Here is a 25,993-nt window from a genome sequence, read left to right as displayed (position 1 = left end):
GATGTTTTGATAAAACATGTATAAAACAAATATGAGAAAGCTCCCAGTAAATATTTAATAGCATAATAATTAATAATAATTAATAGCAATTATAATCATATACAGAATGTACTATAGAGTCTGGGATTAGGAAACTTGTAGTTACTACAAAGACCCAGTCACTTTTAAGTAATCCACCTACTGAATATTGACATTTTTCCAATATTTGGGAGTGCATTTTAGTCTTTTTTGTTGTTGTTTATTTTATTTATCTCTCTAGTGTTATGTAACACCCATACTAGTACCCGGTTGATCTGCTTTTGGCTTTTTGGCCGCAGTGATTTGGGTCCATATTGACATGATACCATCACACAGCTGCAGTAGATTTGTAGGCTGGACATCCATGATACAATTCTCATGTTCTCATGAATTGAGCTCTACTGCCTCTGGGGTCCTTCTGAAATGAATTCGCTGTTTTCAAGAACCTAGTTTGAGTTTGAGACCCTGCCATCCTCAAAGTTACTTAGAAAACCTTCCATCCTCATTCTGTACAGTTTGAACTTCAGCAGGCTGTTTTGACCATGTCTACATATCTAAATGCACCCAGTTGCTCTCATGTGACTGGCTGATTAGACATTTGTGTTAACGAGCTGGTGAGTGTGTTTATGCATGTTTATGCATTCTCAATCACGACAGTTAAAACGGTCTCTGCACAAACTTTTTCTTCTTTAACCAATAGTATGTACCTCTAGAAAATTGGAAACAAACCCCTGGAGCATAAGTGCCACCAGATGGAATGCCTGTTCTAATTTATCTGTCCATGTGTTTTATATTTATAAAGCTTCTTTCAAATAGTATCTGTCTCTGCATATTCATGACTCATAGCTGGGATCAAAAGTCAGCATTTAAGAGCTGTGTGTAAAACATAACTTGACTGTCAGAGTTAAACAGATGCTGACATGCAAACAAATACTCTAGCTTCAACACTTGCATCACAGATGACAGTCTGGCATAAAAATGCAGGTCAGATGTTTTCTCTCTCTGTGTAACTCTGGCATGCATCACCTTAATGAAACAGACATGAAAAAGAGGAGGGAAGAGGTTCACACATTTCAGTTCATAAGCTGAGTCAACAATAGTGAATCAGTGGCAATCTGAGACCTGGAGATATTTGCATGGGTCAGATGACAAAAACTAACTCATGCTGACAACACAAGCAGAAGGTTCAAAGGCATGTGGACCAGGACCACAGGCCTGCTTACTCCTTGAGAAGTAAGCAGTACCTGGCCCATTGTTGCAACCGTACTAAGAGCTACATCATCATTAGGTTTGTGCCAGGGTTTTCCTTTAATATTAATTCTGTCCATTATTTTTTGGGACAGTCATAGCCAGGAGGACGGGTCCTTAGAGTCACCTATCTATTTTTTGCAGATGATGTGGTTCTGTTGGTGTCATCTGGTGGTGATCTGCAGCTCACGCTGGCACAGGTGAGCAGAGTGTAGAGCAGCAGGAATGAGAATTAGCTTCTCCAGTGTCTACTCGAGATCAAGGATCAGTTTCAGAACAAATCAGTTTAAGCACCTCAGAAAATTGTTCATGAATGAGGGGAGAGAGGAACGGGAGACTGAGAGATGCCTTTCTGTTGTGGTAAAGAGCAAGCTGATTGTAAAAGCAAAGTTGTTGATTTACCGGTCAGTCTACATTCCCACCCTCACCAATAGTCACAGACTGAGACTTAATATTCAAAATAATACTGCATATACAGGGAGTGCAGAATTATTAGGCAAATGAGTATTTTGTCCACATCATCCTCTTCATGCATGTTGTCTTACTCCAAGCTGTATAGGCTCGAAAGCCTACTACCAATTAAGCATATTAGGTGATGTGCATCTCTGTAATGAGAAGGGGTGTGGTCTAATGACATCAACACCCTATATCAGGTGTGCATAATTATTAGGCAACATCCTTTCCTTTGGCAAAATGGGTCAAAAGAAGGACTTGACAGGCTCAGAAAAGTCAAAAATAGTGAGATATCTTGCAGAGGGATGCAGCAGTCTCAAAATTGCAAAGCTTCTGAAGCGTGATCATCGAACAATCAAGTGTTTCATTCAAAATAGTCAACAGGGTCGCAAGAAGCGTGTGGAAAAACCAAGGCACAAAATAACTGCCCATGAACTGAGAAAAGTCAAGCCTGCAGCTGCCAAGATGCCACTTGCCACCAGTTTGGCCATATTTCAGAGCTGCAACATCACTGGAGTGCCCAAAAGCACAAGGTGTGCAATACTCAGAGACATGGCCAAGGTAAGAAAGGCTGAAAGACGACCACCACTGAACAAGACACACAAGCTGAAACGTCAAGACTAGGCCAAGAAATATCTCAAGACTGGTTTTTCTAAGGTTTTATGGACTGATGAAATGAGAGTGAGTCTTGATGGGCCAGATGGATGGGCCCGTGGCTGGATTGGTAAAGGGCAGAGAGCTCCAGCCCGACTCAGACGCCAGCAAGGTGGAGGTGGAGTACTGGTTTGGGCTGGTATCATCAAAGATGAGCTTGTGGGGCCTTTTCGGGTTGAGGATGGAGTCAAGCTCAACTCCCAGTCCTACTGCCAGTTTCTAGAAGACACCTTCTTCAAGCAGTGGTACAGGAAGAAGTCTGCATCCTTCAAGAAAAACATGATTTCCATGCAGGACAATGCTCCATCACACGCGTCCAAGTACTCCACAGCGTGGCTGGCAAGAAAGGGTATAAAAGAAGAAAAACTAATGACATGGCCTCCTTGTTCACCTGATCTGAACCCCATTGAGAACCTGTGGTCCATCATCAAATGTGAGATTTACAAGGAGGGAAAACAGTACACCTCTCTGAACAGTGTCTGGGAGGCTGTGGTTGCTGCTGCACGCAATGTTGATGGTGAACAGATCAAAACACTGACAGAATCCATGGATGGCAGGCTTTTGAGTGTCCTTGCAAAGAAAGGTGGCTATATTGGTCGCTGATTTGTTTTTGTTTTGTTTTTGAATGTCAGAAATGTATATTTGTGAATGTGGAGATGTTATATTGGTTTCACTGGTAAAAATAAATAATTGAAATGGGTATATATTTGTTTTTTGTTAAGTTGCCTAATAATTATGCACAGTAATAGTCACCTGCACACAAAGATATCCCCCTAAAATAGCTAAAGCTAAAAACAAACTAAAAACTACTTCCACAAACATTCAGCTTTGATATTAATGAGTTTTTTGGGTTCATTGAGAACATGGTTGTTGTTCAATAATAAAATTATTCCTCAAAAATACAACTTGCCTAATAATTCTGCACTCCCTGTACAAGCAGAAGTTAGCTTTCTCTCTCCCATGGAGATGAGGAGCTTGGCTATTTGGGAAGTCGTTAGAGAAGGGCTACCAGTCCTCTACATCAACAGGAGTCCGTTCAAGTGGTTTGAGCATCTGCTTGGAAATCTCCATTGGGAAGAGGCCCCTGTGCAAACCAAAATTATATCTCTCAACTTCTTAGGGAATTAAAGGTCTTGGCATGTTTGCTTAGACTGCTGCCTCCACAATCCATAGAATCCAATCCAAGAAGCAAAAGATGGGTGGATGAAACATGACCAAATGTAATATGAACAACAGAAGGAGAAAGCTATTCCTTAAATTTATTTTGAGAAATGTCAGCAACTATTTTAAAGCATCAGGTATGACTGGCGATTTAAGATTCCCATGACCACTAAAATGAATGTTATGACTCTCTAACCATTCATTTAGACAGAGGCTTGAATTAAGTAAGGCAAAATAACTCATTAGGGGCGCTGTTAAGATGATTGTCAACCACAGGATTTCATTGGCAGCCTGGATCCAGAACAGAACTGGTCCTAGAACAGCACAATTACCCACACATACGTAGCCCTGAATTGCCTACCCCCAACAGGGAACTAATCCCCACCCAGGATTACTCCAAAAATAAGAAAGGCAAAATAATAAAAGAGTGCCCAACGGAAAAACTTAAAAAGCTCAGCTGGACACTCACCTAACTTAACTGGGAAGTTGTGGTTCTCAAAAGGTGACAAAGCAAGATAATCAAAACCAAATCCAACTTGAAACTCCCTTTTCAAAGATCCCGGGCGAGCCCCCACTTGTTACGTTCCCCTAAAAGGGTCCAGGCAATGAGGGGGAGGTAACAAGAAGTGTCCAGGTCAGAAAAAGGAGTCAAGGAGGCAAAAGGGTTAAATTAAATAGTTTTATTAGAATTAGCTCAACTAAAGGAGACGGACAAGCCGCTATCACCATTTAAGGAAAACAAACAAAACTCAAGCGTTGGTCAATAAAGTAAAAAGTAAGTCAAAAAGAGAGAGCAGCTCACTAACTGCAAATACACCAAACGCACAAATCACTAGCTGCAAACACACTAATGGCACTCTGGCCCAGAGCTCACCTTTTCCTGGGCTTAAATCTCCTTGATTACTGACAAGAGTCAGCTGCACAAAAGGGAAAGGTGGCACCTCAGGCAGAAGAGGTGGTGGGACACGCCCACACAGGCACTTTCAGGAGGAGGCCCTGCTAGGGCCGTAACATTATGGTATTATTAACGGACATCCAGTGAGAAAGGTCCAGCCCTCTCATAGGTCCATGTACACAGCAAGACATGCTAAAGGTAATGCCAAGAAGAATCGTCACAACTGTAAAAGTCTGATTGAGGCAAAAGTGCGACTATAACTGCCTTCTTATACAACATGTATAAGATGTTATCTGTATGCAACATACAGATAACATCTCATGAAATCTGGCTTAGGGATCATGAGGAAGACAATCACTGTAATGGTTCAAAATACACTCACAGTGACACACTTACATACATATGAGGACACGCACAAGCGCACAGACTGTAGCAGATCCAAAATAGAAAGAGCCTCAGGCCTTAATGCAGCGGTAACATACAACAAACCCGGCAGCATGTCACACAGAATCGGCCGCATTTCATGATACATGTGTGCATCAATAATGCAGCTGAGAGTGTATCATAAAGCTGCGTGTGTGTTCTCGTGTTTGCGAGGTCCTCTGTAACAGCACTCATACAGATTTCACAGAACGTCTTTGTTTGGTTCGTTTCAATTTTTAATTCTTAAAAACGTTGCACTCTCCACTGACACCAGAAAAATAGTAAAGTTGCTCCAGTAAAACAGACACAAACTGCTCCCGTGTGGGATACCTAATTAATAAGTGAAATTAAAATTACAGTGATCATTGAGACCTTTTGGCTGATCATAAAATAAAGTAAAACAAAAATAAAATAAATGTGTAATACAGAAGTTAAGAAAAATGAATTACAGGAACCGTTTCGAACATTTTGGTTTACAATAAAATTGCATCATTGCATCACAAAATGGCAAAACCCCAATATTTCACAAAAGCATGTAAGGCGCTAGAAGATAAGTAATTACCTGGGAGAGATGTCACAGCCCTGCTGCATAAACGCTCCGAGTGAGAACCACAGAGAATTAAAGATGCCAAAGTCATTGGTGTATTCTGGGGTCTCCTTTTCCTTCTGCTGGTTCTGGTTCTGCCCCTGAGCCTGGGAGAACCCTAACAGAGGAAACAATCAAAAATATAAAAGATGAAGGTTCGGTTTCTGTTGTTACAAGAATAAACGTAAAAAAAAAAGACATATATGCTGAGATACCTGGAGAGTGGGTATGTTCTGCGGATGAAGAGGCCTGAGCTCTTCGAGAAGAAGAGGGAGCAGTTTCATCTTCATCATCAGACTCCTCACCGTTCCATTCGTAAGGACTGAACCGACTCACCTGTTTAAGATAAAAAACAAAACAAAAAAAAACAAGGATCCTCAGTTTAACAGTAAACTTAAAGAATTAGATGTCACTTACTCTTCTAGTCCTAACAGCCTTTGGAGTCATTTCTACAGTATGTGAAGCAATCAAAAATCATTTTAATGTCACTGACTAGGCTTGCACCAGCTCCGTCCACCCATCCATCCATCCGTCTTTCACAAAGTATCATGTTAGCTAACATTAGTTAAAAGAAAGCTTTCTTTATCCAGTCTGCCCAGTCTCACCAGGAAGAGCACCACGCTGACCCCGATGTAGGCAAAGACGATGCACATCCAGATCTCGTAGGCCAGCGGGTCGAGGAAAGAGAAGACGCCCGGTTTGGACTTGGTAGGTTTCTTGATCATGATGGAGATTCCCAGAGACATGAAGGGTTTTGTGAAGTCGATCACCTGCTCTCGCACCAGAGTGATGGTCAGCGGGGCCACTGCCATGTCCGCCTTCTGCAGGAGGAGAGACACAAAACCCTTTTCTAAAAGAAAAGCATCTGTATGTATGGAAGCACATTATCATATGTCCACAACAGATATCCAAATTTGCAGTTTTTCTCGATTGCTTAAACACATTTCTTGAAACTATGCCTCGTATTCCCAAAACAGTAAAAACAAATCCATAACGTCTCACCCAATTTCCCAAACGTATTTTCAGGTCAAAATGAAGCTCTACACTTAAAACCAAAAACCATAATGTTTAATGTGATATTATGGTTTTTGGCGCAAGAGCCACAATGTCACATTAAACTTAACTCCGAGGCGCTCATAACATAATTTGGTTTTCTGTGTGAATTAATTTGCCAATTGTGGATTGTGGGTTCAAGGTGTTATGGTGAGAAAGTATATTCTATTTTCGCTTAAGGTTTCTGTGACATAATTACTCACACAGGCCACCTTATTAATACAACTGTGAAATCCAAAATCTGCCATAGGTTTAACTTATACCTGTATATATTGTCAGAAAGGTGATTACTGGACTCGCATTAATGCACACTTGAAGAAAAATGAGGTTGTAACCTGTGTGTTGTGGGGTTGCAAATTCAAAACAAACATCTTAGGATCTTTTTAATCCCATAAGATCTGGAAACACAGGTTTTATTTAACAAAAAAATTACTGATTAACCATTAACAGTGCCTGCTGTTATTTTAAAATAATTTTATGTGATTTCAGATAAAATGCAGCATTCAAGTCCATCCCAGCCATGCCTTTATAGTCAAGGTTTCTGCTTGAGTTTCTCTCTGAAAGTCTGCTGAGAGTGTTTGCAAAGTGATCGGGGGAGCAGGGCACAAAGCTAAAGGATGTAGCTGCCATGATGACATTAAGAACTTCAAAATTCTTTAACTACAAAGTGTATATGTATTGCATTAGGTCAGTAAAAGATTTTTATGCTGCATCCATTAAAACAGTCAACTATTACCTGTGAGTACAGATTCCACTGAAGGGATGCCATAATTTTCATCATGCATTTACTGGCCTACTGTGAGAAATTGATCATATATATATATATATATATATATATATATATATATATATATATATATATACCCACACCCAGCACGCCCCTGCGGGCGGTTTATCCTTCAAGCTCGGGTCCTCTGGGAGCTTGAGGGTCCTGCGCAGTATCTTAGCTGTTCCCAGGACTGCGCTCTTCTGGACAGAGATCTCCGATGTTATTCCCGGGATCTGCTGGAGCCACTCGCCTAGCTTGGGAGTCACCGCACCTAGTGCTCCGATTACCACGGGGACCACCGTTACCTTCACCCTCCACATCCTCTCGAGCTCTTCTCTGAGCCCTTGGTATTTCTCCAGCTTCTCGTGTTCCTTCTTCCTGATGTTGCTGTCATTCGGAACCGCTACATCGATCACTACGGCCGTCTTCTTCTGTTTGTCTACCACCACCACTATGTCCGGTTGGTTAGCCACCATCATTTTGTCCGTCTGTATCTGGAAGTCCCACAGGATCTTAGCTTGGTCATTCTCCACCACCCTTGGGGGCATCTCCCATTTTGACCTCGGGACTTCCAGGTTATACTCGGCACAGATGTTCCTGTACACTATGCCGGCCACTTGGTTATAGCGTTCCTTTTATGCCCTGCCTGCTAGCATCTTACACCCTGCTGTTATGTGCTGGATTGTCTCTGGGGCATCTTTACACAGCCTGCACCTGGGGTCTTGCCTGGTGTGATAGACCCCAGCCTCTATGGATCTTGTACTCAGAGCTTGTTCTTGTGCTGCCATGATTAGTGCCTCTGTGCTGTCTTTCAGTCCAGCTTTGTCCAGCCACTGGTAGGATTTCTGGATATATATATATATATATATATATATATATATACAAGCTCTGAGCACAAGATCCATAGAGGCTGGGGTCTATCACACCAGACAAGACCCCAGGTGCAGGCTGTGTAAAGATGCCCCAGAGACAATCCAGCACATAACAGCAGGGTGCAAGATGCTAGCAGGCAAGGCATACATGGAACGCCATAACCAAGTGGCCGGCATAGTGTACAGGAACATCTGTGCCGAGTAGAACCTGGAAGTCCCGAGGTCAAAATGGGAGATGCCCCCAAGGGTGGTGGAGAATGACCGAGCTAAGATCCTGTGGGACTTCCAGATACAGACGGACAAAATGGTGGTGGCTAACCAACCGGACATAGTGGTGGTAGACAAACAGAAGAAGACGGCCGTAGTGATCGATGTAGCGGTTCCGAATGACAGCAATATCAGGAAGAAGGAACACGAGAAGCTGGAGAAATACCAAGGGCTCAGAGAAGAGCTCGAGAGGATGTGGAGGGTGAAGGTAACGGTGGTCCCCGTGGTAATCGGAGCACTAGGTGCGGTGACTCCCAAGCTAGGCGAGTGGCTCCAGCAGATCCCGGGAACAACATCGGAGATCTCTGTCCAGAAGAGCGCAGTCCTGGGAACAGCTAAGATACTGCGCAGGACCCTCAAGCTCCCAGGCCTCTGGTAGAGGACCCGAGCTTGAAGGATAAACCGCCCGCAGGGGCGTGCTGGGTGTTTTATATATATATACATTTTTTTTTTGAAAGGTTACTGGTGGATGCCAGCAACTATCTTGGAAGAGAACAATACAATCTGTTATAAGGCCTCCATTTGAAAATAGCGGATTTGATACTAGAATATAATAGCAACATGTAATCTGAAGATAACATGTAGTATTTAAGTGAGCAAGTAATATTGGGGTAAAAGTTACTGAATGGTGTTGGGATAAAGTGAGAAAATTGTGCAGGATTAAAATATTCTAAGAGCTCAAATTACTTCATCAAAACATGTTTAAGTCACATTTTATCAACACAAATTGCACAGGTTTATTGAACATGAATAAAGTGTGTTAATTTAACTCAATTGTTTAAGTTGCTGCCAAAGCAAAACATCTGCGTGCAATCAATGTCCACTACTGAATCAAATTAATCCAACATATTTTTTTCAGTGTGCTGAGTCTCCACCAATAACCAGCAAAAGACACTGTCTGAAGCTGCATAGTACTGGGGGGCATCTGGGCTTATGGCATTGGCAGCTTGCACATTTGGAAAGGCACCATCAGTGCTGAAAGGTATAGAACAACATATGCTCAACATGATGATGTAATAAAAGCTGAGAGTTTTTAGCCAAATACAGAAACTGTTAAGATATTCAAAAATGTGCTGTTGGTTTGTTAAAAATAAGATAAAAATAAGGAAAAGAAACATTTCAACTGTGGAAATGAGCACTGCTCACACTCACCCCATACACCAGCTCTCCCACCATGCCATTCCACATCTTTGTTTCAGCGTCTCTGGCACCGTACTTGCCGTCACCTACTAGCTCAAGGCGGTACGTGAACCCGACGTGTTTGGCGATCTCTGCGGCGAGCTCGGCACAGTAACCTTCATATTTATCGTTTCCCCAAAACTGCTCGTGGTTCTTCTTTAGCATCATGTAGGGAGCTTCCTGTGAGGAGGCAGAAGTGTGAATGTCACTGCCACTCTACTCGAGTATGTTTAACTTAGATTATTTTACATTGTGCTTCTCTAGTAAAAAGTGCCTCTTCTTTTCTGAGGAAAATGAAAAAACCCCACAGCTGATAAGATGATATAAAGTCTGTGCAAACATCTTTACAGAGTGATGTTAAAGTTGAGTGTATGCTGACTGCAGTCAAGCAGCCAGAGCCTGAAGTTCAACAGGTAACAGGAGCAGTCAGAGATTTGTGACTGTGTGTGAGAACGTTGCCTAATTTGCACAAAATACTTTACTTTTTTCCAAACATAACAAGTAATATATTACTGCACTGTGTGAAATATTTGAACTAATCATCTTGCCTTCCCAAACTTACCAGGATGGTAGTGACGATGTAGGTTTTGTTCTGCACATTGTAAAACTCCTCCTGCATCGGCCTGTAGATGGCAGTGTTCACATATCCTCTCTTCTCATTCCAGAAGCCGATCTGGACACAAAACAGCACCGTTGGACCACAGCTCTGTACTTATGTCATCATTACTGAGCCTCCTGCTTACCTTCCTGCTTATTTAACGTATTTGCTATGCTGATTTTGTGATTAATAAAATGTTTTTCATTTACATGTTTATTATGACACTTCAATACACTGTGGCCCATTTCACCTGAGAAAGTTTAGTAAAGTGTGACAGCAGATGGTAGCATTAGTGTGATATCACCTTCATGTGTAAAACAGCAGCACGGATCGTTTCTTCTTTATTAAATAATATTCTTTTAATTAATTATGAATGCTATTTATTTATTTTATTTAATTAAATAAGCTTTTAATTAATTTAAATAAAAAATCTCTTTCATTGTCACTGCTGTGTTAACTGTACTTTGCAGCAGTCACGATAAATATGAAACATGAGCTAAAAGAACAGAGGGTTGAAATCTAAAAGAAATCCCAGGGAGAATTTTGTGTGTATGAGTTGGGAAAACAGACATTTGCATTTTTGCGTTTCCTTCCTCAACAAAAAATATGAGTCACATCTCTGAACTCACTTTTACATTTCATGTCTGCATTTTGCTCAAGTTTTACGGGCCTTTTGAGTCATTTTGTTTAATTATAATTTTGTTATATTATGACTATATTTATTTCTTTGCATCGCTTGTGTTGGTTTGTATCAGGTTTGAGTACTGTTTTTTGTAATTTTGCATCCATTTGCTGTTGTTTTGTGCAATTTGGTGTCTTTTGGGTGTTGTACACTATAAAGTTCCAGGAGCCTCCGGCAATTATTGGAAACATTTATGCATTGGTTTCTTCCATAGCGCCCATCAAACTTTAAAATATCCCACTCTGATGTCTTGTAAACCACAAAGTAAGCAGGACTAAGCAGCTCATCACAATGATAAGTCGTTGTGTGATGCACTGTTTGACGGAATTTAATAGAAAACTGAGAGTCGGCAGATTTCCGCAGCAAACAAACGCAGCAGAGGCTGATTTCACTGATTATCGCAGCTTTAATCTGAGGAGAGGGAGCTAATTACTGGAAGGAGCTGATGCAGTGAAAACCTGCTGAGTGCAATTCCACACAAAACCCGCCTGAACTGAACAAAACAACAAGCGGCGGGAGCAGCACCTTCCTGGGTCCAATGTGGCTGAGCTCCATCACAGTCAAAGTGTAGTTGGTTCGATGTCCGCGCTCATCGAACTGGACGTGACCCGTCAGCCCCTCCAGACGAACCTGTCAACACAAAGAAAAGCAAAGCAAAAATGAAAAACTGCAGGATTTCATAACCAGAAGAGCTCGGCAGCACTGATGGAGAGAGCCCGTTATTTCTGCTTTTAACACTTACATTGATTTTAAATTCCTCTGTGTTTAAAGTGCTTCACGCTCCGTTTGTCTGACATGTTTTTCGATCTACAGACTAGGACATTTCTGGGACATTTCAGGACAAAACTTTCATTTTTCATTTCCTCTGAGCTGCTGGAGCAGCCTGAGGATCTGAGAACAGCTCGGAGTTAATATTTACTTTCTCAGAGGACCTAAAAATATTGGTGTTTTTAAAGAGGGAGTATTCTCCTCATTCCAACCTCTATATTTCTATACGTGATTTACAGTTCAAAATAATCCTTATTTATCTCCCTTTAAACTAACTTTTCTGATTGGCTGTTTTTCACAAACACAAGCTTTGAAGAGCAGGTGGGTGGGGCTTCTGTGGCAGCTGCTCCCTCTGGACCCACTCTCAGTTCTGCCTGTGTGCTGTTTATGCATACCTGCTGCAGGGCTCTCTGGATATCGATGCCCTGTCCCCACGGAGCGGGCGGGTTGGCCAGGCACTCCCCTGCGTTGCCCCGGCGAGAGATGTCGATCCGTTGCCTCCGCAGATTCTGGAATGCCGTTGCCATGACGCTGACACCATCATAGGTCAGAGCTCCTGTGTACTGAGTGGTCAGGCAGGAGGAAAGTGGTTAAAATCCTGATCCTGTTCACAGTTTTATTGGTGACACAATGAGACAAGATTTTGCTTTACATACACAGAAATGTGGTTTTTTTTGTACTTTCCTTAAATAGATTCAAAATAGAAGTAGAATAGAAGAAACAAGTGGGAATAAAAGCAATGGGGCAGATGGAAAAGTATCTGTGAATGATAGTTTGTATTTGTGTCACTGCTGCTTTAGCCTGAACAACGCCTGTTAATTCCTTTTGCTTCAGGAGAGTGACGATCTTGAAGTGCAGCTACAAATGACCATTTATCTGTCCTCTGGGAAGCAGGGAAAGCTGTGATGAGAGCTAAAATAATTTCTTTCTCATCACTTAAGAAGAAAGAAGAAAACAAAAATGTTCAGGAATTAGAAAAAAACATCAAATCCTTAGAAAAAGCCTATGTGTCCCACCAAGATCTAGAAATTTTGAACAAAATACGCAAAACAAAACCAGAATGAAATGAAATTATTAATAAAAAGACTCAATTGTTAGTACAAAGACTTTGGTTCCAAAATTTTGAACACGGTAACAAATCCGGACAATTTCTAGCTAACCAGTTAAAAATCAATAAAGAAAAAACAACTATATGAGCTGTTAAAGATTTATCTGGGAATACAATATATGACCTTAAAAAAATTAAACAAAAATTTTAGGGATTTCTATGAAACTTTAAATACACCACAAATAACCCCATCTACAAACGAAATTGATCAATTTCTCGACAACGTAACTCTTCCAAAATTATTAGATACCCAAGCAATGGCACTGGATTCGCCACTGACGCCAGGTGAACTCCAGGAAGCCCTGATAAGTATGCCCAATATAAGGCTCCAAGTCCAGACGGCTTTCCTGCAGAATTTTACAAAGAATTCTGGACGATTCTGGCACCAGTTTTTCACAGAATGTTGGAGGAAATCAAAGAAATTGGCAGACTACCACCAAATATGAACTCTGCAAATATTAGTCTCTTAGTAAAACCAGGCAAAGACCCTGTATTTCCTTCAAGCTATCGTCCAATATCCCTTATAAATGTAGACCTTAAAATAATCTGCAAAGCTCTCTCAAAGAAATTAGAGAAAATAACCCCCCTCTTAATTCATCCTGACCAAACTGGTTTCATAAAAGGTAGGCACTCATCAACAAACACATGTAGATTACTTAATTTAATAGACTACTCATGCAGTAAAAACATTGAAACCATAATATTGTCTCTTGATGCAGAAAAAGCATTTGACAGAGTTAACTGGAAATTTCTATTTGTAACTTTACACAAATTTGGTTTTGGAAACTCTTTCATAAGCTGGTTAAAAATATGATATAATTCCCCAACAGCTTGTGTCAGAACAAATGACCAAACATCCTCCAGCTTCTGTCTCCTGAGGGGCACCAGGCAGGGATGCCCACTCTCCCCTTCACTGTTTGCAATTTTTATTGAGCCACTAGCAGCAGCAATTAGAAAGGCTACAACAAGTACGGGCATAAAATGTAAGAATGTAGAACATAAAATCAGTCTCTATGCTGATGATGTGTTACTTTTTCTCCAAAACTCACAAACCAATCTCTCTGGGGTAACTGCATTGATAAACTCTTTCTCAAGAGTCTCAGATTACTCAATTAACTGGTCAAAATCTACAGTTCTTCTGAGTATTTGCTCCTTCTATAATTCTTCATCTACCCGACTGCAATCTGGAAATATTAAATATTTAGGTATCAATATGTCTCCTAAACTTGCAGAATTAACTAAATTAAACCACATCCCACTTTTAAAGACAGTAGAAGGCGATCTAGCTAGATGGAAATCTCTACCCATGTCACTCATGGGAAGGGTCACCGCTATAAAAATGATGGTCTTGCCAAAAATAAAAGATTTTACAGCCCTATGCATTGCCAAGAAAACAGTCCTCATTAACTGGAAAAATAAAAATAATCTTAATTCTAGCAAATATAAAAACCCTCTGATAGATCACATTAGTCTTGAGACAGCCTCTGCCATCACATTTGATCAATCCCTCTGGGCTCCTTTGATCGGCTTCATCACCTAGTGGGGGTGGGGGTGGGGGGGTCATAGTTTGGTCCTGCCTTCTCTAGTGTGGTTGATATGGGGGTAGGGAAGGCCTTAGGGCGTCTGGGGATTCTCTAGGGACGTTTTCCCAGGAGGGCCTAACGCGGGGGTTGTGGCCATGACCTGGTTAGGGGCTCTGGTGGCGAGAGGGTCTGTGCTGGCGGACGTTGGTTACTGGCCTGGTAGCCTGGCTGCCCCAGGGTGGGTCCGGGATGGGCGTGGAGGCTTGAGGGTTTGGGGGTGCTCTGCCCCCGGGCTGGGGCTCTGGCTGGGCCTTGGGTCCTGGTTGTTGTGTCGCCAGGGTGGTGGGCGGGTGGGTGCATGGGGGCTCAGCCCCAGTGCGGGGGACCTCTGGTGCATCTGCCCAACTGGAGGGCTCTCTAACTGGTGGGGAGGCTGTTACATCTTTGCAGGAGGTCTCCTCTCTACAGGAGCTCACTCTGCAGGTGGGGGAGAGATATTGGAGAGGTGGAGAATGACTCAACCTGAGTGTCTATTGTCTTGTGTAGTCTGGGAGAAGATTGGATGATGGGGTGGGTGCAGTTTTCTCTCTGGTGGGGTCGGGTGGGCTGCCCCGGACTTTGTGGGGCCGGGTGGTGCTGCTGCTGTGGGCCCCGGTCCGGATGGGCCTGGGCCCCCTTGCCCTGGTGGATTCCAGAGTGTGGGGGTGCCTACTGGGGTCAGTGGGAGAGCTGGCCCCAGAGAGGGGCCGCTTGCCCCTCCTTTTCTTCCCTCCCCATCCTCAGCTGCCTCACTCTGCCTCACTCTTCCTGCTCCACCACACCCACACACAGGCAGGGCTTGGGGTGCAGGTGTCTCACCAGGGTGCAGGGGAGGTACTCCCCTTCTGTCCCCTTCTGGCTGCCTGTGCCTCAATTTAATTCCGCAACCTAGACACCTAGACATTACTCATATTCTCATAACACATACATATAGGGCTTTGAGGGTGGGCACGTTATACAGTGTCCAGAGGATGGTCTTTGTATTCAAACCCACCTTTGGCGCTGGTGCCCTACCCTCAATTTTAAATGCATATAGACATTAAGGGTTTTCGGGAGGAGCCGTGCTGCTCTCTGGCTGGAAGCACCATGCCCTCCTGTGTTTTAAATGCACGTTAGAACAGCACGCAGCAACACTACATATGAGCGGGCGGAGGGAGGTATGGGGTCTTCACTCACCCCCGTTTTCTTAGCCGTCGGGGCTGGGGGGCTGGGTGGAGGTGCTCTGGGAGCAGGGGTATCTGGACCTGGGATTTAGAGTATGTTTGGGGAGTGTGAATGTGTGTACAGTGTCTATTTGTGTCTGTCTCCACATCGGGTGAGTGCAAAGTATTTGTTTGTGTATATGGGGGTGGGAATACACGTTTATGTCCGCGTGCACCTGTTGGTCTGTGTCTATATGTCAGCTTGGGTCTTAGACTCCACCTCGCTGGGAACATCTCAGGCTCTCCAAAGTACGGAGGTCTTTCTCCCCTCACCACACTCCCCCTGCCAGTGGCTGATGCCCTCAGACGTTGGTGTGTTGGTGGTTCTTGGTGTCTGGGGCTGGGCACTCATGTATGTACTGACTCACTCCTGGTGGCCGATTGGCGGGACCTGGCGCCTGTGGCCCGGCAAGGCCCCTTCCGGGGGGTGGGGTGCCCTCAGGCCTCTGGGACTGCTGGCTGCCAGCACAGCCCACGGGCACGTCACTGCAACCCCCTCTGGCCTCTGCTCTGTGGCTGCTGGTTGACCTTTCGTTTGAGGCTCTCCTCAGCTCTTCCCAGGAGGGTGGCACAGTTGCCCCCCTGGTGGTCCTCCTTGGGTCCTCGTACTCTGGGGCCTCTGGATGTCTGGGGCCTGGATCTCCTCCATACCTGCTTCATGCCCTGGGGGACGGGGCTATGACTCCCCAGACCCCCTAGCAGATCGTTACATGGAGAAACCTTTGGAATACAAGCGTGCTGATCCACACAGGTGTACACAGACACAAACTACACCTTTCTTGGCTGCTACCTCAAAGCACATTGTGCGCTGTCGATCTTGTGTGCTGCACAATAACATGTAATATTCAGTATCTACTGTTAGCTAGTTTATTGTGATGGTGTTGTATTTATTATGTTGCTCTTTTTTGTTTGTTTTCTCTTCTGTTTTTTCTTATCTCCATACAGGTGATCCAGGTGTTTTTTCTTTCTTCCCCCTTCATCACCGTCTCCTCTCTCCTCCTCTATTTTTCTTTCTCTCCCTCTCTTTCTTTCATTCTTTCTCCCTGTCCAATCCCCCAGTCATGTCTGTCCCGTCTATAACAACCGAGAATCAAATAAAAGAAATACTTAAAATAAAGTATTTAATAAAAATAATGGACCAATATGGCCATGATGATCCAATCGGTAAAGTAAATCCACTTGGCATCTTTCTTGACCTTCAGACAACAATTCTGATGGCTAAAGATCCAAACAGGACAGGCAAAAAAACAAAACAAAAAAACCCAAACCCAAATGACCATTTATATCACACCTGTAAAAAAATGTCAGAACAACAATGTCAGGATCATTTATACTGGGAGGATACAATTCAGATTTCCTCACAAAGAAAAAGTATGAAAACACTGTGTGTGTGTGTGTGTGTGTGTGTGTGTGTGTGTGTGTGTGTGTGTGTGTGTACCTTGAGCCTCCTGCGAGCCACTTTGAGGTCTTTGTTGTCGAAGTCCAGCCAGTTCTGATTGATCTTCTGCACAGCGGGATCCGACCGATTCACCAGTTGGAAGCCGGTCACGTTCGGTCCGAGCTTTTGAAATTCTGTGACGTTCAGGTCCAAGAAGCCCTAACACACACACACACACACACACACACACACACACACACACACACACACACACACACACACACACACACACACACACAAAGGAAAGCAACAGGTTTCACTGCCTGAACTTTCACTGCATCCCATAAAACCCTGTCTTCGGTATAGATAAACAATGACATGCACACTTTGGTGATGAAAAATGACATCATTGTCTGGAAGTTATTTGCACTACTCTGTGTTTCGAGTTTAGTTTAGTGTTAAAAGAAAGCCTGCATATTTCCAAATGTATTTGGAAATTTCTAGCTCTTTAAACTTATGAACTGAAATGCTGCAGTTTATTTGGAAACAGCTCCACATGCAGACAACAGCGAGCACTTTCACGTCTCTGGAAAGTTTGTGCAAACTGTTAAAGTCATCTGCATACGTCCTTAACCTCAGCCCTGTGTGTGGGGAAGCTGAGCCTGAACTCACCAGATTGGCAAGGATGTAGTGGTAGTTCTTCAAGTTCCTCTTCTGAGCAGCAATCTGAGCAGGAGCGAGAGGCACAGTAAATGATATGCTAATTACATTTTCCTGATGTTTCTAATGATGATAAAAAGCACCAATCACACATTCATCACAATCATCGCCATGTGTGTGTGTGTCCTCTCAAACAGCTGCTAATTGGAAGACTCGGCTGCTCTTTGAGGAATTAATTGCCCATCTTTGCCATCAGGAGGAGCTGGAAAGAAAGCAAGAAGCTCTCCTCAGATTCACGACTCCACTGACAGACGACAGGAAGGAAGGAAGATGGAGAGAAAGGAGAAAGTTTATGAAGAGGAGGAGCAGGTGTTGTTTGACGCCTTCCTCTCAGGTCCGGCTTTTAATGAGCGGCAGTCGAAGAGCGTTCGCGAACAGCTGCTCTGCATCACTGGGCACTTCTGGAGGAGGAAGGGAGGAGAACGCTGCTGAAGCGTCCCTCCTCTTAAACCTCCTCCTCTCCTTTTGCTTCCAGCCAACACTTCATTCCTCTGGTTTCTTTTGGTGTTCATTCACAGCAAACACATTCAGCTGATAATAATTTTCATATTGTGATCAAACACTTAACAGTTGTTATAATAAATGTGTACAAAACAGTGAAAGATGCACGTTGCAGTTTTACTCAGTCAAAGAATTGAATATCGAACAGCAACAGCAACACTGTCACCAAAACCTGCAGTTCATCTGATGGCCACAGTCCCCATAGTCTCACCTGTTTAAACTCTTGTACTAGAGTCCCTGACCTGGACCCGTGGACCATATCTGGAGCTTTTGTAATGCAGTTATCTAACACACCAGGTTTATCCTTGCTTTGCTTGGAACTTTGCTCTGATTAGCAGAAACATGCATCTGTTAACTGAGCAGGAGCTAACTTAGCCTTCTGTGTGAGCTGCTTTAGTTTAAATGATACGAGTGTTCAGAAAAATCCATCACTAGATGAGGAAAAAGGAGAAGAAAATATGACATTTTCCTGAGTTAGTAGGAGTGAAAAGTGCTTTTCTGCCTGTTTAGATTTATGGCCTCAGCTCAGAGTTTTTCTCGGTTGTAAAGAAGGTTAGCATTGACTGCTCAGCTTTGTACTGGGAACACAACACATTACCACACCTGACCTGGACGCACATTAGTGAACACCTTCATAACTTCTTAGTATGAAGTTGAGATGATTTTTAACTGGTTTTTACTCAGGTATAACGATATAACATACAGGCTGTCTGGACTTAAAAAATTATTTTTCAGGAGTAACTTGTTTGTTCTCTCATGTCCAAAATGGTTTTTGAATTATGTTATTGTAAAGTTCACATAATATGACCCTGTCTGTGTGCAGACAGCAGTACACTCTGCATGTTTTGTGCGACTGTGATACCAAAGATCTCCCTAAAGCTCGAGCACGAGTTACGGTCATTTACAGGGTGCTGGTGCAGTGGGCCCACAGCTGGACCACAAGCTTGTGAAAGCTGTCAGTGTTTTGTTGTTGTTGTTATTTTTATCACCTTGTCATTTATTGATTTATCAGTCCCAGTCGGACCGTTATGATCTCCTGACTTTTGCCACGTCGTGGAGCTGAAAGAAAATGGATTTTGTTTATCTGGATGTTGAGTTTTCAGTCGTTGTTATGTGACACATCAGTATCAGCTGCAGTCACTGGTTTCTCCCACTGAAAACTCTGCGTCCACATGATTAGAATCAACTTTCTGTAAAAATCAGTCTTCCATCTGAAGTCACCGACGTCATCCACTGGAAACTTTCACCCCATCCAGCTGGACTAAATGAACCAATTTGAGCCAAAGCAAGCGCCACCTGATCATTTCAGCCAAACTAAACGGTGATGCTGAAGCCAATGGCTTCATTTCACAGATCCAACAAGCCACCTGATACTTGAGTCTCGTTCAGCCAGCTGGAGCTCAGCAGAAAGAGGAATTTCCCAAATGACAGCTGGTTTCTGGCCAGAGTTCCCACTGAGCACCTTTGGCTTCTCGTCTCTCTCCTGCTGCCCTCTTTCATTCCTCTCTTACAAACTGATCTCAGCTGATACCAAACGTTCCTTCTTCCTGAATTTTGAAGTGTCTCTCTGAAATCAAAGTGTTCCACCAAAATCTGGACAGTAAAGCAGCTGCAGCTGAAGACACTGAGCACGAAATCCAGCTGCTCTGAACACCGAGAGGCTCAAACAGAACAACTCTGTGTTTGTGGGGTCTGTGATAAACATGTATGCATGAAAAGATTATAAAACAACATAAGGACACGAGCCACTGACTTCCTGCTTCATGGTTTTGTTCTTTTACTCTGCCGGAGTAGCTCTGCGTGAATCACAGCCCAAAGCAATCTTTATATATCTCACACTGATTGGCTGCCTCTCGTAAACACAAAGCTCAAAGAGGAGCTGGTTGGGATCAGAGATGACCATATAAGGATTTCCATCCACATGACATCACAGACATTCACGACTGATGAGTTTATAAAACACTCGTTCCATAAAACCAATGAGAAATAATTAACAGGAAAACACAAAGAAATACAACCACAATTAACAGCATCATCATCATCATCATCATCCCTGTGGATAATAAAGCATCATGTCAATACCCTCAGAGTTATTTATTATCTTTGAGGGAACAATTAGTAAAAAATAAACAGACTGATTCTGAAGGTTCTCAGTCATCCAGGTCATGGTAGTCTACAGAGCTTGCAAAGAAAAGCGTCTGGACTTCTTTAAGTTGCTTGAAGACGTTTCACCTCTCATCCGAGAAGCTTCTTCAGTTCTAAGGTCAAATGGTGGAGAGTCCCAGATATTACTCCCACTAGGTTTATATCTGGGACTCTCCACCATTTGACCTTAGAACTGAAGAAGCTTCTCGGATGAGAGGTGAAACGTCTTCAAGCAACTTAAAGAAGTCCAGACGCTTTTCTTTGCAAGCTCCTTTGAAAACAGACTGATTAATATAAAATGTGCTTGGTGTTATAACCAGCTCTGAGCTTCAGTATTATGGGATGTATCATAACTGCACTAGTGTAACGTCGCTGAAGTAGAGGAACACACGTCGGTTGTCTTTGACTTCTTTTCTGATAAATCACTGCAGGAAACTTCAAAAAGTCCATTTTAGGTAAAACCTCGATCACCATGTCAGAGAGAGAGCTGCTTGAAGCAAGTCAGAACATAAAAAGCTCACGTTCTAGCTGTGAGTCATTTTCTAAAATACCAGCCTTCGGTGCTTGTTTGAGAACTTTTCCAGTCTGATAGAGTGAAGTTTTTATCCTGCCAGCTGGGACCTGGGCCTGCTTCTGTCACCAGACTGTGAATGATGATGATCTTCGTATATAACGCCCGCCTTTCTATAGTACCAGGAAAATGACTGTGCAGAATCCGTCTGCTACATTACATTTAGAGGGATATCTTTGTCCTTATAATGTAATATTGATTTGTTTGCAGGTTTTAACAGATCTTAAACGTGTTTTTCAGTTTCATATTTCTATCTTCTGTGATTAACAAGTTATGAGGCTTTAAAGATGCCAAAAAATCATTTGAAAGCACCAAATTGAATCCACCTCAGGTACGCTGAGGCCTGAAGCTCTGAAAGTTTTTACAGTATGAAGATGAAATGCCTCAAGTTAATGTTTTATATATTATTGTGTTTATTTATTAAAGTTATATAAAGAATAATCCACAGATTCTGAAAGAGTCACCTGGGAAATATTTTCACATTTGGTTATTTTATATAAAAGAACCAAAAAGCATAATTATTTCTAAAAGCTGGAATATCTCTGTGGGCAGGAGCTCCGAGCACCGCAGCCAAATCCGGCCTCCTGGAGTCTCCCTGGATAAGCTTTCCCGCCCCCCCGCTCTTTGTGCTCTTATGTGCTGCTATTGGTTGGTACGATCCGTGACACAGGAGTACTGGTTATCACTGAAAACACTTGTACTGTGAAATTTATGACTATAAAATACTTTGTAAATGTTGCTAGAAAATTAGAAGATATAATATGGAATCCTGTGGAAAAAGAAAGTTTTGTTTTTTTCGATTTTAGGAACACTAAACCTAAAATATAAATTATTCAAATTTCTCTTTCCCAGGACTTTTTTCTCACAAATGAACCAAACAGTTGTCAGTGCTGTAACGATGTTAAAGAGGCTCATTAGGAGATCATTTGGGGACGATTCTGCTCTTTTCCAGTCCCATAATTGAATTCTTCAACACCAGCAGCTGTGTGTGAGTCACAGCGTTAGCAAAAACAAAGACAGCTGAGAAGTCACTGAAGAAATCCTAACCGTGAACCCTTCCACCTTCAGGTTCACACCTATCTGTGGTGCTCTGACGACGCCTCTTCAGACTCTACTGTCGCACTAACACTGGCTCTAATGGGCTCTTAACAGCTGGCAGACAACAGCAGCTTCCCAGAGGGAGCCAAGGGGATGAAAAGAAGCACAGTAACAGTGCCAAGCTGAGCCGAGCCGAGCCAAAACTGTGCCGAGTCTCGGGGAAAAAAGCTGTGCTATGTGGTGAGTTTTAGTCATGCAGAGTGGCACCTAATCCTGCGGCTCCCTCTCCTAACAGCAGACAGGTTGTTGAGCTTTTTAAAGCCTGATATCTGTTGAATCTTCCAAACAGAAACTGTCATTAAATTTAATACATGAGGTCTAATTAATCTTTGACTGCCATCTGGTTATTACTTTCTGCGCCACGCTGAATCTGAAATCTGTTTCTTTTTCACACACAGTCAGTATCAGCTCATCAGGGCCGCATTGTTCTGTTCACTTTAGCTCCGCTGCTCGTCGCGTCGAGGGTTTGCTTACACACGAGCTTCTCATTAACCGACACCGAGAATGGGATCATCCCAGACGAGTCTGAGTTAAAGTGCCGCTGTTATTCTCAATAAAGGGGAAAATACTCTGATTCAATACAATGCAGTTGGTGTCTGTAATCCCTGCAGGCCAAAGCACTCCGGTTTCATAGTATTGGATCTGTATGATGTCATGAGGGGCCAATCAGAAAAATACTGTAACTGTCTTGTTATAGCAGTGGTATGGTTTCTAATCACTAATATGGTAGCAGTGGTTAGAGGGTTGGTGTGTACTGATACAGCAGCTTGGCCTTCAAGCCTGCTCACATCAAATGTTATATACAAAAACATGACATTGGTCCTTGTTGAGTTTTTAATGTCTCTTAGAATCATTAAGTTTCCTTTTTAGACTCCTCCAGGGCCGAAATTTTCCAAAATGAAAAATATGCACATATTGAACAAAATGATTTCCTGTTAGAGCTGGAGTACCATCTGGAAAACTCCAGAGCTGTGTTTGAATTGGATTAGACTATCTACTGGTGTTTTGTTTCTGTGGCACAACTTCTGATATTTCACATCCATTCATCCTCTTCCACTTATTCTTGTCAAGTTCATGGTGCTGGAGAATATTTGATATATGAATCTACGGTTTCAACGCAACCATTCTTTAGCTTTAGACAGTCGAGCTGGAGGCTCATGTTGATTTCAGATGGAATGCCTCAACATAAAACTGTTATCATTTTCCACAGGTGATTAGAGGAAGAAGCTAAAATCATCCAACATTCAGTTTGTTTCTGCCCTTAAATAACACTTACATGAAACTATTAATTCAATTTAGACTGACCAGTGGATAAAAACAAACTGAAACCACCGGCTTTTAGTTGGGTTCAGCTTCACTGTAAAGGCAGGCTTACAGAAAAAAAACAAATCGGGGATTTTCCCCAAATAATTGAAGATGGTGAAGAGCGAGGGTGAAACCAAAAGAGCTTGGAGACTTGGGGAAAGCTCCAAGGCAATATTGAGTTGGCTGTATTTCCACAAGATCAGGAAGAAACATTACCTGCCCAGTTATTAGTGCTGCCACTCAGCAGCTATTTGAGAAGTTATTTACAAGAACTTTTTTATTATATGAATGGAGAGGGAACCATCCATCCATGCACTTTCCGAACTGTTCATCCAGTTTAGGGTTGCTGGAGGGCTAGAGCCTCTCCCAGGTACCACAGGGCGGGAGGAGTTTTTGTACTTAACAAAACAAATTATCTACTAAAAATAAAAATACAGAAATTATAATAATAGTTACAATCAGCATTTCTGACTTCTCACACCAGAGCGCTGATAAAATTTCATGCTAATTCACAATATCATTACTGTAGGCCCTCAGAAGTATCAGGCAGTAATTCTTATGCAGACAGAGTGGAGGCCACTGGTTTGGTTTCAGAGTGTTTTACCAGGTTGAGGATGTAGTTGAGGCGTTTCAGCTCGCAGTCGATGATGATCTGGAAGTCCTTCTTGTAGTCGAGGTCAGCCAGCAGCTTGATGAAGGCCGGCTCTGTGAGACTGTCCAGGTTAACCGAGGTGACCTGCCAACTTCGTTCTGCCGCCGTGTCCAGGATCCTCTGCAACACTGCCAAACCTGAGGGACAGCAAAGTAAGACGGGAGCCGCCTCAGCTGCATTTAGTCATAGACAAGATGACATGATTTAAATTTGGATAATCTAATTTTTTAAATAAAATCTGTATTCATTATAAGCTTTATTAAGCTTAACTTAACATCAGCATCCAATAGCTATTTCACCTGACACAGTCCCAGTGACTGATCAGGTGGACTCAAGTAACCCCCATCATCATCTAGTATTCATTTAAACTTCTTTAAACTGGATCTTGGTTACTTTCAGTTTACCATTTACTTTGATCAGTTTATCAGCTTACCAACAATCAGCTATGGTCAGCAATCGTATCTAATCATTCATCTATAACAGCTGGCTTATTAATCCAACCATGAAGCCACTGTTTTTAGCTTCTACTTCCTTTAACAGCTATTCACTGTTACACGACCAACATTAAAACTAGAACGGACACAGGAAGTCATTTTGAGTTGATCCTGTTTAACTGACAGCTTTTCATCATTTAATATTGTTTGTACCTAACAGATTTATTTTGGGATTTTTTTCATGCCCATCTGTGCTTCATCACTTTCACTTGCTAAGCTATATTTTAAGTTTCAGAATAACCAGTTTGCGCTGCTAAATATTCCAGTAAGAATAAGTCATTTTTATTTCAGCTCTATATTATACTTTATCAAATAGATTTGGTTATCTGCAACGTTAACTAAAATTATTACTTACTGCAATATTTTTAGCCAATGGTTTCCAATATTTTATTCCTAATTATAGAAGCTCCTTGAACTGTTCCTGTATTATAACATTTTTAGCTGTTTTAACTATTTTGTTTCTCAGCTATCTAAGCTACGTAGCAATCCAACCATTGTTCAGCACAGCGGGAGGGGGGGGGGTATAATTTCTCCTACTCCATGACTTTTAACTAACTTAACTTTTCTGCTAAACCTGTTCAGGTTCATTAACTTAGTGAAAGTTTCAGTGTTTCTCAGATTGGTTAGGCTAATCTTTTGCATGCTCCGTGACTACTGTACAAGTGACTCTTGGGCTATTTACTGCCGATTGGGAATCACCAAATCCGGGGTTTTCACAAGGCAGAAATTGTTTTGACCATCAAACTGATTTTCAGCTTCACAACTTGCAGACCTGCAACCTGAAAAGTAGACGAGTAACAGACGTTTGAGGTAGTGATTAAGATCAGCGGACTCATTGAAAACTGTCTCTGACTTTTACAACTTTAAGTCAGAGCAAGACAATAAAACTTATTTTTCATTAGCACATTGTATGTCGTAATTATGACTAAGAAGTTTTTTACTTTTTTTTGAGAGCCAGGTCTCAAAAAAAAAACTTATAATGAGAAATATTATGAGAAAAGTTTGAGTGAGTGGGAGATATAATCGCTGAGTCACTTGTTTGAAATGTTATCAGCTCATTGAATGAGCCTCATTATTTGTTATCTATCCCATATGTTTAGCTGCTGGTAGGCAGTTATCACTGAATTACAACGGTGACCCAGCTAAAAGGAAGTACAGAGTGTTTCCAGATTCAGACTGCATCAAAAGTCCACATTAACTCGAATCTCAATCAAGTATGATTATTCTGAAGAGGATTTGTTGAGTATGTTTTCATGTTGATATGAGATACAGTGTTTATGACCTTCAGAATAATTGTCCTACGTTGAATACAATATATTTGTGTAAACCTGCAGCAGTCCAACAGTTTACCCGGAGAGTCTGACTCTGAAACTCATCCCAGCTGTATTATAGAGTGACCTTTCTCTTTACTTAGAAATGATCTCTGCTTCCTTTGATCTTTGTTGGCAGATATCTTTTCTCCAGCTCTTGTTGCCATTCGTCAGCCTGACGGATTACTTTTCAAAGACGCTTTGCTCCAAACTGCTGAATGAATGCAGAGATATGTTTTCATGTCAGCTGCTGAGGACTGGATTTGAAGAGGCAGTGGCTCCTCTGACTGAATGTCAAACTGTTTTGTAGTTTTGTTTTGT

The 25,993-nt window shown here is 42.3% G+C and overlaps 1 long non-coding RNA gene and 1 pseudogene across 2 annotated transcripts in view; one reads left to right on the top strand and one right to left on the bottom strand.

The window, feature by feature from the left end:
* The window catches only part of LOC145431510 (uncharacterized), a 171,318-nt gene that overhangs the window by 40,304 nt on the left and 105,021 nt on the right, over positions 1–25,993 (top strand). The gene's annotated exons all lie outside the window — the stretch shown is intronic.
* The window catches only part of LOC113030115 (glutamate receptor 1-like), a 109,155-nt pseudogene that overhangs the window by 25,257 nt on the left and 57,905 nt on the right, over positions 1–25,993 (bottom strand). The window contains exons 4-13 of the transcript XR_013911826.1: positions 23,821–24,005; positions 17,549–17,602; positions 16,937–17,095; positions 12,022–12,189; positions 11,384–11,488; positions 10,141–10,251; positions 9,552–9,758; positions 6,044–6,259; positions 5,654–5,774; positions 5,415–5,556 (exon numbers count right to left, since the gene is read on the bottom strand). The product of XR_013911826.1 is annotated as a glutamate receptor 1-like (transcript). The remainder of the gene's footprint in view (positions 1–5,414; positions 5,557–5,653; positions 5,775–6,043; positions 6,260–9,551; positions 9,759–10,140; positions 10,252–11,383; positions 11,489–12,021; positions 12,190–16,936; positions 17,096–17,548; positions 17,603–23,820; positions 24,006–25,993) is intronic.

This window comes from Astatotilapia calliptera, chromosome 10 (genome assembly GCF_964374335.1).
Source record: "Astatotilapia calliptera chromosome 10, fAstCal68.1, whole genome shotgun sequence".
NCBI lineage: Eukaryota > Metazoa > Chordata > Actinopteri > Cichliformes > Cichlidae > Astatotilapia > Astatotilapia calliptera.
Note: the sequence above shows the minus strand (reverse complement) of the source record. Positions and strands in the feature narration are given on the sequence as shown.